At 30.0% G+C, this 14,969-nt stretch overlaps 1 protein-coding gene across 1 annotated transcript in view; it reads right to left on the bottom strand.

Moving 5' to 3' along the window:
- Positions 1-14,969, bottom strand: part of LOC148312225 (serine/threonine-protein phosphatase rdgC-like) — a gene marked incomplete at its 3' end in the record, with an annotated part of 128,393 nt that overhangs the window by 73,590 nt on the left and 39,834 nt on the right. The gene's annotated exons all lie outside the window — the stretch shown is intronic.

Raw genomic sequence — 14,969 nt, 5'->3', positions numbered from 1 at the left:
TGTATTAGTTTAAAAAATATTGAGTAGTGTGGTTGGTAGAAATGCTGAATGTTACACGTGTATAAAGTGATCACTCAAACCAGCCTATGACAGGTCGTAAACCCTATAAATACCCAGAACTCCACATTCTTCTTCATCTTTGTTGCGATATCAAAAATGTTAAAATTTTAATGATTCATTGCCCTTAAAAATAGATTCATAATACATCTGTCCAAATTTTCAAAATTATAATTAAAAAATGGATTTCTAATTGATATGGTTTTTAAATAAGTTGAATAAATAATTAATCAATTCTCGAAATTTCAACTAAGCAATTTATTCATAAAAATAACCGGTTACCAATAATCGAAATCCCAATGCTCAGTTATGAGGAGCATCACTAACAGCGCTGATACAGTTTGGTTAAGAGTGCAGAGCATACAGAAATAAACAGAACACCGTGTGACAGGACGGATTATACAATTGGATTATTTTTAAATTTGAATTCCGTCTCCCGCCACAAATTCGCGCCGGAACGGCGACACGTCGCAGCGCCCAAACGGCGCTAGCGAATGGTGGCGACACGAGTATTGTTGGATTACATTATAATATCATAATTGCCGAATTTGCATCGCAATAAACGTACACGAACAAGGTGAACCTAATAATACATTTGGTATGTAATTGGCTATTAGTGCCGCGCAAGCATGCTGTGAATAACTATTCGAACAATATTTTGAGCATTTCTAAATACTTGTTCACAAATCTGAATTATCTCCAGTTAGGAGTATTTTTTTACATTTTTGGCATCTTAACATATAGTGATTTAAAAGAATATGGAAGTCTGGGCATTTACAGGGCTTACAACTGTCGTAGGCTTGGTTGAGTGATCAATTTTCATACTTGTAACATTCACCAATCCTACCACACTACTCAAATTTTTGAAATTTTTACATACATTGATCAATCTTGTGACATAGTACGTGAAAATTTTTTAATAATTAAAGAAAACACTTCGTTTTTTACCACTTGAGTTTAATTATAGACTACATGTTTCAGAAGCTAAACTTCCATCATTCAGGTCTGTATAATAACTAAAATATAAAATATAAAATTGTTCTATAAATAAGAATATTCTATTCCCCCTATCCTTATTTATAGAACAATTTTATATTTTATATTTTAGTTATTATACAGACCTGAATGATGGAAGTTTAGCTTCTGAAACATGTAGTCTATAATTAAACTCAAGTGGTAAAAAACGAAGTGTTTTCTTTAATTATTGTAACATGTCTTACCACAAAGTTAATGCCGAAACAATAAATAATTTTTTTTAACAGCTATCTATTTTCGAATTAGAAAAGCTTTTATTAAGCAGAGACTCTTTATTTGTTTGTGAGGTCCGAATCCTGAATTATATTTACATACTTGAGACCCACCTGCAAGCATGATTTTATTTTTATTTACTTTTTTAGCTCATAATTTGACCAGTTATTTTATTTACAACATTTTGGGTGTTACACGTGGGTAAAGTGATCATTTAACCAAGCTTATGACATTCGTAAGAACTGTAAATGCCTAGACTTCCATATTCTCTTACATCCATATTGAGATGTCATAAATGTAACTATTCGAACAGTTGGTTCTTTTCTCATCGAAATATTTTCCGTCTGCTGAAAATGCATATTTATAACTGTATTAGCAAATTTTATCGATTTAGTGCTAATTAGAGTAAAAAAGAAGCCACATTGACGGTAAAAGTAAAAACTCACTCGCACAGCCAACAGAAATTTAAGCTAGCCTTTTTTAAACACTACCCGCATATCGGCCAAACTAAAACCACGATAAACCGAAATTTCAACTTCTCATCTATTGATTTTCACTCTTTCTAAGTTGGCAATAGTAATTCATGGGTCGTGACCAAATTTTATTTAAAGTGGATGGCTCAAAGTGGTAATGAAATCGGTTCTAGTCTGAATTATATACTGAAATGTACCTAAGTAATATAGACGTTTATAATATTCAGAAAGTGGATTAAATTAATGTATTTTTCACACCTTAACATATACTAAGAAGAATATGGAAGTCTGGGTATTTACAGGGCTTGTGACCTGTCAAAGGCTGGTTTCATGATCACTTTACACACGTGCAGCATTCACCATTATACCTATAATTGACAGTCACATTTGTAAAATTAATTCCATGACACTTTACATGAAAGTTCATCTTTGGTTGGATTGAGAAAGTTTTTGTTTAGAAGAGACCTGAGCGATTTAGTTGTATTCGGATGTATGCGAGATCCTTACCGGATAATTTAGCATACTGAAAAACGTCTAAAAACAAAAATTACAATTTAAAACAGCTTATAATTTGACCAGTTATTTTATTCACAGCATTTTAAGTGTCTGCAAATACTTTTTTACAAATCTGTTTCAGAAATAATTGGGAATAATTTTTAATTTTTGATGTATCTCATTATAGACTATTGTGATGTCAAAAATCTATCTTCATCTTTTTGAGATGTCAAAAACGTAATAATAACTCCTTAGTTCTGAAATCCAGACTTGTGCACAAGTATTTGGATACACTGAAAATGTTTTTTTTACTCGTTTTCTTAGTTAATAAAAACTGATAACATAACACATTACTGTCGTTTATAAAATTAACTATAACGAATAGGTAGTTAATGTAGCAAAAATGTGCGAATATACTCGTATTTATTATGTCACCTATTTCTTGCGTCAGCTATTTCCGTGACTGTGTTTTGTTTTTGCCCCCAATAACTTTGCTGTGACCCGAAAATGTTCGGCCAGATTACTGTTGTTCAATTATTGCCGCTAAAATCTGTGAATAGCTGAGTAAACTATTATTTATAGACAACAGATGACTAGGTTATATGGTTTATTTAAGACTATGATTTTTAATCAGTGTTTTTCGATATTTAGAACAAATGAATGAGGAAAGAACGGTAAAAATTGATAAGGTGAATATATTATAATTGGAAAAAAGCAGAGAAATACTGGAAAAACATGACATGATCAGGTATGTCAAATATTTGAAAGTGGTCGGGTCAGGAGCTAAAATAATCGGTGAGTACGTATGAGCAGATGCATGTATGTACGTGGAAGAGGCAAAGATTATTTGCAATAACAGAGTAGTGCGGCGTTCTATTATCTCTGCCTACCCTTGCGTGACCCTTGCGTACCCTTGGAGTAGCTAGATGGTTAGTAACTTTTAGTCGCTCATCAAATCAATCTTCAAGTCTCACTGCAAACCTCACTTAATTACCTACTCCTTAATCCTGCCTTATCACCTAACTAGGAATATTTCATAGTTTTACATTTATTAAATGTCCATCCTTATAGATGACAAGATTTTCTAGAAAAGTACAAAAAATAAATGTGGTTTAAAAAAACGTTCTAGTCTTGTTTTTTTAAGTTTTATAAAACGTGCCACAATGTATACAAAAAACATTTTATAAAAAAACTTGGTGTTTTTCGAAACACTTTTGTCCCATGTAACTATCACAAGATATAAAAATAAACAATAAAATTAATAGCATTGTTTTCTTTAGCGCTCACGTATCGATATGTTTGTACATTTTATGAGTTAAATTGTATACTTATACAGAATGTGTTTTGTTTGAAATTAGGGTAATGATTTTACAAAAGGAGTGGAACAAGTAATTAAATATCATAATACCTCGCCGACTTGATTGTTTCAAGTTTATTGGTCTTTGCTTATCTTAGGTCATAAATACATGTTGGCGTATTGACTTACACGAATTAACAAAAGCTAATCCTGCATGGAGTTCGTCAAGAATAATGTGGAAATACGATTTAACGCAACAATTAAATTATACGGTATAATTATTAACGTATATACGTTGTTACATGAATATCTTAAATCGACTCGGATTTAAACGATGAAAAATTATGTAAATCATTATTTATTTATAGGTTTGGCATTTAATTTGTAGAACTTAATTTTAATTTATATATCAAATACTAAAATCAAACACTGATTTTTTAAGTCTACCAAATTGTATTTTATTGATAAAAAACACATAAAAATAAATAAAAGTAAATTTGTGATAATTTTTTCGCCTTGTTGTTATGGCATTTTCAAACGAACCATAACGAGGTGAAACAATTATCACAAAAATTATTTTCATGTGTTTTTTTAAATAATAAAATACAAATTACCTACACTCAAAAAATCAGTGTTTGATTTTAACATTTTATATATTAATAATTATTTGTTTAATTTTATACGTAGCTGTACATGACCATTTGCTGTAGCTTAATATGTTTAAATGAAAAAAAATAAAGAAATTACACATTTCTTATAATTATCCTCATCTTAATGAATCTCTTTTGAAAAAAAATGCTTTGATCTGTCATAGGTGCGGGTATGCATGCGGTAAAAGCATGCGGGTATTTGAATACTAAATTTAGTCAAAATTTCACTTTAGAAGATATAAGATGTTGAACAATTGAAAGTTTATTAAAAATTAACTAACAAATCACAACGCTCCTCTATAAGGTTAGGCAGAGAGAATATAATACTTTCTTTGCAAACAATCCTCGCCTCTTCCACATTCATGCATCTCGTACATAACGGCCGATTATTCCCACTACTGACCTGACATATAATTCTGGTTTAATAATAATTCTGTTTTCATCACAAATTGTATAAAAAAAATATTTGTAAAACTAACTTAATAGGATTTTGCTTTACCTGTAGATACCATATACCTTTCAATTCATACTTGCGTTCAACCCTATAGCTTACACAAGACCCTTACAAATACATGCAATTTCCAATGGTAAAATATGCAACCCAATTCCATATATTTCACATGATCGTTTGGCATATCAATGCTACTGACATTCTCCAACACATTTATCATCATAAAATATATCTTAAAAGGTTTGTTGAAAAATGCATTTTAGTGAGGTAGCCAGCGAATCCTTTAAGATAGAGTTTCACCGCTGTTTCTTCAACAATATTTATTTCAAGTTATTTATAATGCTGGCTCTATATTTTAAACCTTGACTTGAGGTCTTGTATTGTTGTTAACGGAGTTGGAAAAGTTCAAGTATCTGGACTCGTCGTGAAAAAGTCAGGTTTTGACGCAAAGCTCTGTTCAGAATACAGCCTCCGAAAGGGGTGTGGGGTTCATTGTATTGACCTGTCTATTCTCAAGTAACACTTTGTCAACCATGACAAAACCAACCCTTAAACGTCCCTTACGTGTCCCTCCACGACCAAATTATTTGACGTGAAGGATGAGATTTCACATTAAATGAATTTTTAACAAAACTTCAGAATTTATTGATGTCCATGATGTCAGATATTTATGTGTGCTGACCGTAAAGTGTGTGAAATATTATACTTTATTTTATTCAGTTGTTTTTAAAGATTAATATTATTTCATTTGTAATTTATAAAAAGTATGTAAATAAAAAAAAATAGGACTGTTTACATTCATACTTTTTTAGATATTAAAATTTATAGGTAAATAATACTTAATTCTACAGTCCACAACTTGAAATCTTTAATTCTTTAAAGTTAATGACTTTTCTTTATTTTCTTTGATTTTTTTTCATTAAAATCTGTTTATTGTAAGATGCAAGCTAAATAGGCATCAAATAATTTTAATTTTAGATTTTTTCAAAATTTATTAATTATTGTGAATCTTTAAAATATACATTTTCTTTTCTGTTTATTTAGGATTATAATTCGGTTATATTTAAAGTAGAGGTATCTCACACTGAGATGATTAAGAACTTCGGATACCGAAAGCGGTAATTATTACAGAACCTTCCCTTCTTTGAACTCCTTTATCCAGGATATTAAAACTCCCCGAAATGTTAAAAAGCAAAAACATTTAAGCCTCCTGAAGGAAAAAGAGGCGTTTAATTATGAACGTAATTATCTCTGTCCGTTCTATGAAATAAAGGCGGAAGAACGATTAATATTAGTATTGTAATCCCCTTGTCTTTAATGATTAAATTTTTCGGAAGGTTTTTTGTTTTCATGAAAGCGACACAAATGCTTACCTAATAGTTTTCGTACTTAACTGAGCTAAGCTATCGAAATGTATTATCAATATTAAAAATAAATATACCAAGATATACGAGCCTGCCATGATATATGTAAGTATAATTTACTCTTGGTTCACCGGTAAAGTCACTTTCATGGAATTACCAAAGAAAAATAATTTATTTTAATTAATTTAAAAATAGCAAACTATTTTTATACAGTAAAATGAATTAATGAAGGTGGTTGTAGGTAATATTAATTGAAAAGTATATTTAAACATCTTCCTACTTAAAATCAATTTAATTAACCTTTTGGAATAGAGACCTCCAAAAAATTATATTTTTAAATAATATATAAACATCTTCCTACTTAAAAACAATTGAATTATCTTTTTGGAATAGAGACCTCTAAACAATAATAAATAATATTTTTCGTTTCAATTCATAAATTGTATGTGACATGAAAATGCATTTTCCATCCAGCGAAATAGTATTTTTGCATTGGAAAACCACAGTAGATTATTAAATAATAACTTTCGTCAAAGCTTTTAATTCCGTTTTCCGCTTAGAATTTTAAAATATTGCTCGCTTAAAAGCATAGAGTACAGGATTAAAGTTTAAACCACGGAATTATATTTAGTACTTCCACAAGGCTAGTTAAATATGCATTTTCCTCGCTTGTCTCACGCGATTTTCTAATAAAACTTTAGAACGAGATTGGTTTTCTCTAGTAAACTTCACCCTCACCATTATACCTTCATATGTAAAGCGAAGGAAGGTGAACGTGGTAACAAGGGGCATCTTAGACTTACAAGCAATCCAATTAGTTACACCTGTCGAAAGCTAACTTAACGACATGGTACATTCACCCGATTGTCACTCTGTGGGGTTGGTGTAAGTCACATGGATATATACGTGGTTCTAATACATTGAACCTTTAAAATAAATATAAACCTTCCATACAAAACAAAATAAGATTTTGTTTAGCGCTTCCTCGATTTACTTTCACTCGATACAACGCGGCCTGCTCGGAGGCTTAAAAAAGCTCAGGGCTCAAAAGCTCAGTAAAGGTCCCAAAGCGCTTGCTACAAATTTCCTTAGTTGAAGTTTGGTAATGATAAGAGAAATCCTTTTTCAAATTGTGAACATTAAATTAATTTTATTAATAAATATCTTTTAACTTCAAAAGCATCAACTTTGTGATGAGAAATTTTATTATAACCTAAAATAATAATGTTTATACACAGGTCATCCCTTTTTTTTCATCCCATGCAATGAAACTTGTACCTTAGACCATCCGGTACTGTTGTTATTGTGTGTCTTTAGAAAATATATTCATTTGTGGATATATTTTTGCGATGTTATATTTTTCATATTACAAATCAGTCGCGCATTTACCTTTGCCTGTGTTAAAATGACCACATTCAACGCAGTTTCGTTTATCCAAGTATTCTCAAGGAACAGTACTGTAACTCTCCGTTTAATTCACCCCAGGGCTATAATTTTAATGAAAAGTTAACGAGTTAACAACTTTAGCTTTACTTGTAGTATTTTATTTCTAAAGACTGGCATTTCGGTCGATTAACGTTTTCACACAGGATATAAATGATACTTAAAAGAAAATGAAAAAATATTTGTTTGTAACCGGATTAAAAGGAAGTGTAATGTCATCTACACTACAGGTATGTATTATACTTAAAACCTTAACTTCAGTATGTAATCGATGCCAAATACTGTAATAATTCTGCAATTGACATGTTAATATCGTAAGAGTTCAGGTTCCGTCTTTGTGTTTTCGAAAAAATATATATTTTTATTAAGTAAAATATGGAAAAATCACTAATCATTTATTTTCATTGGAATGTCTTTTATTTATTTTTTTGGTTTAAACGTTTAAACGTTTTTAGACTTTTTATTACTTCAATCTTCTTCAAATTTCCATAGAAAAAACTATTATTTTTTTAAACTTGCTATAAAAAAATCGATGTCACTTTCTTTGATTGACTTGACTTCCGAAATAGTTATCTACGTATAAAATAATTCAATCCAAAAAATTAGAAGAATCATTTTTCATTGCTGATAAAGTAATCATAATAGTACATAATAAAATACCGATATTTTTAGTGCATCCAAATAATATGTACTTTTTAATAGATTTATATTATCCACTGACACTTCGTGATGGAATTGCATTTTTAATTTATTATTAGATTAAAACCAATATTTTTAGCTTTTCCACTTTTTTATTTGACCAGCGACCGGGTTTCGTCGTTACCGACATCATCAGACTGGTCTGATGATGTCGGTAACGACGAAACCCGGTCGCTGGTCAAATAAAAAAGTGGAAAAGCTAAAAATATTGGTTTTAATCTAATAATAAATTAAAAATAATATGTAGTTGACAAATCTGGATTTATTCACTTAAGAGTTTGTCAATATATGTAGATGAAGAAGAATATGTAAGTCTGGGTATTAAGAGGGCTTACGACTTATCTTGGCAGATTAAAGTGATCACTTTATACACGTGTAAAATTTTTTATTATTTGCTAATTTGAAAAAAAAATATGTACGAAAACCAACCATACTAGAATGTGAAAGAAGGTGTAAATTGAAGCAATAATACAACTTCCGATATTTTAATATTACACATGTATTTAATGAACACTAAAACCTGCCTATGACAGGTTGTACGCCCTGTAAATACCCAGACTTCCATATTTTTCTTCATCTTTATTAAAATATCAATATAAATAACATAATTATTTACTTTTCAAAATACTGTGCGTTTTTTCCCGTCTTAATGTCAAAACAACCATTAAGAATTTTTTCGTTCATTTGTCTTTGGCTCCGAAAGCTAAATGAAAACATTTGTCGCAGTCTGGTTGGAAATTATTACGTTGTATAATAATGTATTAAGTTATCTCTGCTTAGCGAACACTCATACTGATTATAATTTACGTAAAAGCGCTTAAGTGTTTTTACACACCCGCGAAGGCACTTTAAGAAATTCATCGTACTTAAAACCAAAAATAGACGCAGTATTTACAAATTAATCTGTAAATTAAAGTTTGTGTAATGAATGAAAGTTGACAAAGGGGTTCTGTTTAAATTAATTAAATACTACTGTCAATATTTGAATACAGTAAAACCTCGATATAACGGACCCGAACGAACTTCTCATATAATGGTTTAACGAACTTCTCATATAATGGGCCAAAAATCGGGTAAAATGTTTAAAAAGTAAAAAAAAACTCTTATTGATATTATCTTTAATCCATTATCCATACCCCTATGGTGCATTGGGTGCTGCATCATATAAGCGCAGTATTATCTTGATCGTTAACACATGAAGAAAAGGTGATCAGCCCCCCGCTTCCGATAACAGTGCAAGATACTATTGAATAAATAATGAAAAAATACACTCATATTTATTTGACCGTCCCCTGGGAATAGAACCCGGGACTACCAGAATGGTAACCGAGCGTGCTGACCATTACACTATGGAGGTGGAATATTATACTTGCTAAAATTCGCGTGTCGCCGCATATAAACAATTTTTAGCAATTATTCACGTCATAGTGGGAGCAACAACAAAACTGCCAAAAATTAAGTTAATTAATTAATTAATCAGTGGTAAGATCACATCTCGACGATCAAATAACATTGATTGATTATTCGTCAGATAATGAAGTCCAACTTATAAGCATTTTTGTAATCTTAGGGAGTTATTAATAACAAAACAGCAAACTTTAAAGTGAAAACAAGCGAGTCGATATCAAACAGCAACGTCACTTCACGATGAGTGCCCGAAGATAATAAAAATATTTTTTTTTGTCTTTTGTACTGTTTATTTATATCTACTTAAAAACAGTGTTCATATTTTCACAAAAAAAAGTTTTTTTTTTAAATATATTTTTAACCTAATTATATACAATGGACTTTCGGCTTTAACGGACACCCCTTCGCCCTAATTAGTCCATTATATCGAGGTTTTACTCTACTTCTGTCCACATATGAATAATTTAAAAGATCCATTTTAGGGTTCATCATACAAAATTAAATTTAATCGAAGACAAAGGTAATCAATTAATGAAACAGTAAACCCATCTTGTATTTCCATTGATACATAATATAGCGAAAGCGAATCAAAGTGACTTCAAAAAGATTACGGCTTGATTACCTCACATGTTGACTAACTAATTAACTAACTAACCACCATGCCGCCTCTCCGCAAAGGTATGCAGTGAGAATCATAGAGCTTTTCCCAAATGGATCATGGAGGTAGAAATAGTTCACGTTCAAATACTACATGATCATCCGATCATGTAGTATTTGATTGCATGTCATAAACAATTTTCTTTAGTATAGTTTTATAAATAAGTATTGTAAAATATCCCCGTGAGTGCACGTTATTGTAATTTGTAATAATGTGTATGATGAAGTATAAGTACATTAAATAACAACATGAAAATCGATATTTGCAATAACTTCAAGACTTTACAGTCTTACGTGCTCTTATCGAACGGAATAACTAATAATAAATTGATAACATATGGAGACAAGTTCTAGAACAAGTTGTACGTAAGGGCATCAATATTCCGTAACGCGTGTAGTATTCTTTTTACTACCATTTTTTTGTTATTTCATTTCTTTGATTCAATGGGTCATTATTAAGATTATATTGAAATCTGAATAGAGATACAGGAAATTTATTGTTAACCCCTTCCGGTCCATAAAAAAAATTAAAAAATTCCACCAGGTCCACGATAGATTTACAGCATTACAGGGTTAAACAATATATCCAAGTTTTTTAAAAATAAAACTACACTTGTGTTAAAAATTTATTTTTATTTTGAATGTATACAATCTTATCTCTTATTATTACATTTCAAACTAAATGCGAGTGAAAAAAAAATTGTTTGCTTGTATTTTAACACTAAACTGATGAAGAAAAAAATGTCATTCGACATAGGACTCACCGGAATAAAGTCGATGTCGAATGACATTCGACATAGGACCGGAAAGGGTTAATGCCTAAACATCCATATTTTCACACGAAAAAAATTTCCTGCCAATTTGGTTAAATTTTTAAGTAGATACAACAAAGACTCAATTTTAGTAAATTTTCTTTTGTATAATAGTTCCATTAGAATAATCTTGTAATAAATATGTAAATACATCCAGTATTTTTGGAAGCATCAAGCCTGTTTTTGCCGCTTGTTTTTCATTCTATTGTATAATATCAAAGAAAACACGATTCGATGATGTCACATAGAAATTTGTATTAAAACCTTTCAGATATTATACAACTTTGATGTTGACTGACAATAGTAACTTTCCTTGTCGTTAATGACATGCCTGGTATAATGTATTTGATTTTATTTGCTGAATAAAAAGTTCTACATGTAACGAATTTCTTTGAACCACAAATATTTTACATCTGTCGTTCAATTGAAAAAATAATAGTTACTTATATGTCGCATCTCAAAATTAATGACTTTATAGATGATAAAAGTGTGAAGATTATTTTAGATTTATTTCTAGTACTTAAAGCTGTGTATTTTTTTAAAACTCTGTTCAATTAGTACAGTCCTTGTTCTATATGAAGCATAGAGTTGGCAATACAAGGATGATAATAGTCTGAATACATTCGGGATGCGATTACTCAGACGAATGTGCGAGAAAACAGATAGCTATTTGAATGGTGTTATAAGGATAGAGTGCAAGGATGAGATAAGCATTATCAATAAAATTAAGAGAGCTGTGCTGACATGGTTTTTAAATGTGGAGCGAATGGTTAATTAAATTTAAACGGAATGAGCGTAGATTTCAACAGGGATGGCTGTTGTGAACTTGTTTGTACTGTGTCATGAAAATAATCATTTATATGGGAGTTGCATAAAAATGGGTAGTGTAAAATAGCCAATGTTGAATATTGTGGATGTTGGTGTTTTATTTGATAGATGCCATTGCTTTTACCTATAATATGGATGTTTTTATAACGCTTTTTATGCTTTGCCATAAAAAGTGGTATAAAAAATCCACTTTTTGTCGAAATTTAAAATCAATCTAAGAATCTCTTTTGGAGATTTCAGATGTTGAGCAAGAGAACATTTACATTTTTATTTACCAATGATTGAATTTAAAATGTAGCCGTTTATGTGTACGTCAAAATATGAATTATGACATGAAATCTTTTCAGACAGCTCTTTAAAAGCCAGTCCAGTCAAATTCAGGCCTTTGGAATATTGAATTGATGAAAATTTGTCAAAAAATTAAAGTAAATAAAAAACGGACAACACCAATAATATTAATTATTTGATTGTACACAGATGTTTGAGTTCAGCCTGTATACGGGCTAGAGTCTAGTAACAAGACTAAGTTAATACCATCAATACTCAAGAAGTTCTCTTTAGTCAAGGCAGTGGTTGATTCGTTTTATTTCTATATTTCATTTCTATATTTAATTTTGGTTCCAGAACCCGGCTGTTACCAAATATATCTGGACACGTATTATGTATATACTCTCGTACTACAAACAATCTAGTTTTTAACGTCAAACAAGTTACATACAGCTCACGTGGACTATTTTATTTATCTTTGACATATCATTTTACTATTGTATACATATTAATGTAAGAAATACACTGAAACATACATATTTTTTTAAATCCATAATACTATTGCTTTACAAACGTCATACGGCAATCTTCACTTTTCCCAGATATACCCACAATATTTGTAAATGGTTTTCATCCTCACACTCACACTCACTCAAAATCTTTTAGTTCAAATTTTTTAGTCAAAACGAAATATATTTAAAAATAAATTGGCTATTATCGACTGATGTATATTTAAGTACTGCAAGATAAAAAAAAAAGTTTACTGAAATAAAGATAAAACATTAATTAAAAATGGATAGATTTTACCATAAAGTGACTGCCGAATCAATTAATGAAATAACGATGTTGGAAAAAAGTATTGTTTGTGATTATCAAGCTAAAAAATTATTTTAATAAATGATATTTAAAGCTAAAAAAAACATTGTTTGAAATGATCATTTATGAAAGCTAAAAATTAATTTCTTTTATCTAAATTTTTTTTTTGATAATTAATTTTTAAATTTACGTTGATAGTTTTTCTAAGTAATCATACATTTATTTTGTTGTGCCAAAAAAACTCTCATTTTATGTGATTACACATTAAGAGCAAGCATTAAAATTATCTTTAATGCTCGCTGTTAATCGCTTAAGACATGCTTTGTTTTTCAAATCCTTTTTTTAGCTTACCAACAGCGCCTGGTGGGAAAACAAAGCAATTTATTTTAAGCGCGAAAAATATTTATTAAAATTTCAGTGTATAATCTGACAGAATATTTTTCTGCTAAAATAAATTGCAATTTCCCTTCCATTAGGCTTAAATAATTTCTGCATCGGACATGCTGTGGATAATTTTAAATTGTTCAGGCAAAATATTATTACTATTGCAATAATAGTTTTTACACACACACACACACATATAGTACATTCGGGCATCCTCAAATTATTATTATTAACAATTTGGAAATGACCTTAACAATGTAAAATTACTGTCACTAAAATAAAGTTATGCTTTGATTTATTTTCAAATTTATAATCAAATTACAATCGTGCTTTATGGTTTAATGGTATTTTTTATGGAACGTCCAATATTTATTCGTTTATATTTTTGCAATGATAGAAAACCATATTAGTTACTTTATTCTTGAGATTATATTTGAATCAATCAATTTTATTAATTATGTCTTTTATTTCTCAAATGAAATACAGGAAAAATGGTTATTAAAAAAAAATAACCTAATAAAAACCAATGTTATCTAACGACTGAGATTATACCATTTTTTAAATGGTAAAAAACTCGTTTATTTATAAAAAAAAATTTTTTTTTACCAACAAAAGAAATTTTCGTTTATCTGATACAAAAAAAAATCAAAAAACATTATTGTTTATTAAAAAAAAATACATAAATAGTATGAAATCACATTTTGAGTTTATTAATGTAAAAACGACTCGTTTCGAGCACTACAGATGTTTTCATCAGCAGATGAAAATACAAACATTGTATTTTCCACCAATTACAAGTTTACTAATTTCAAATAGTTGAGAAAAGACCTTTAGTTCTCTAAACTAGTCGTCTTTACATTTATAAACTAAAAAGTAGTCATTTTATTCCACAATCTTAATGCCATATCAATAAATTACACCGAAATAGTTATGATAGAAATACAAATTGGGATCGAAGTATTTCGGATTTGATCGCAGTTGCCAGGAGTTCAAAGTAACGCAGATTGATTGTATCGTTTTTTGACTTCCATTATTCATATCCAATAATGCCTCGTCAATTATTTCCAAGAGAGTTAACGACGAAATAAATTCATTTTCATGAATTTATAATGTACCCGATGCCATTATACACTGATATTAACACTCGAATTCGATTATTTGCGTGCGTTTGATCGCGAGTTTCTCATAATTATGTACATATTTATAATGCCTTTAAAACCTTGACATTTTACAGCTTGTTGCGTGCCACGCGTATGAGATTAATAATTTTATAATCATATTAGGGGAGGCAGGTGAATCAAGATTTACAAAATCGATTCGTACTTAACCTTTTGCATGAATTCAGATTTTCCCAAGTCCAATATCATCATCATCATCATCTTCTAAAGGCAGCGCCTTGTTGTGTCAGCCACTTGTCTCTGTCAGTCGCCATTCTCTTGAGCTGCGAATAGGAGGAGACGTCCATGAGCCGCTTCAAATCCTGGAAGTATGAAGTTCTTGGGCGGCCTCTTGTTCGTTTTCCCAAGATTCTTCCTTCGAAGATGTTGCTAAGAAAGGTGCTATGTCTAATTGAGTGCCCTATTAGCTTGGCCTTCCTCTTCAAAATATGATTTATAAGCTC

Source organism: Brachycentrus maculatus, unplaced genomic scaffold (genome assembly GCF_059751285.1).
Source record: "Brachycentrus maculatus isolate JH-2025_06_01 unplaced genomic scaffold, ASM5975128v1 h1tg000049l, whole genome shotgun sequence".
In the NCBI taxonomy this organism is placed as follows: domain Eukaryota; kingdom Metazoa; phylum Arthropoda; class Insecta; order Trichoptera; family Brachycentridae; genus Brachycentrus; species Brachycentrus maculatus.
This window is presented reverse-complemented; position numbering and strand designations above follow the sequence as displayed.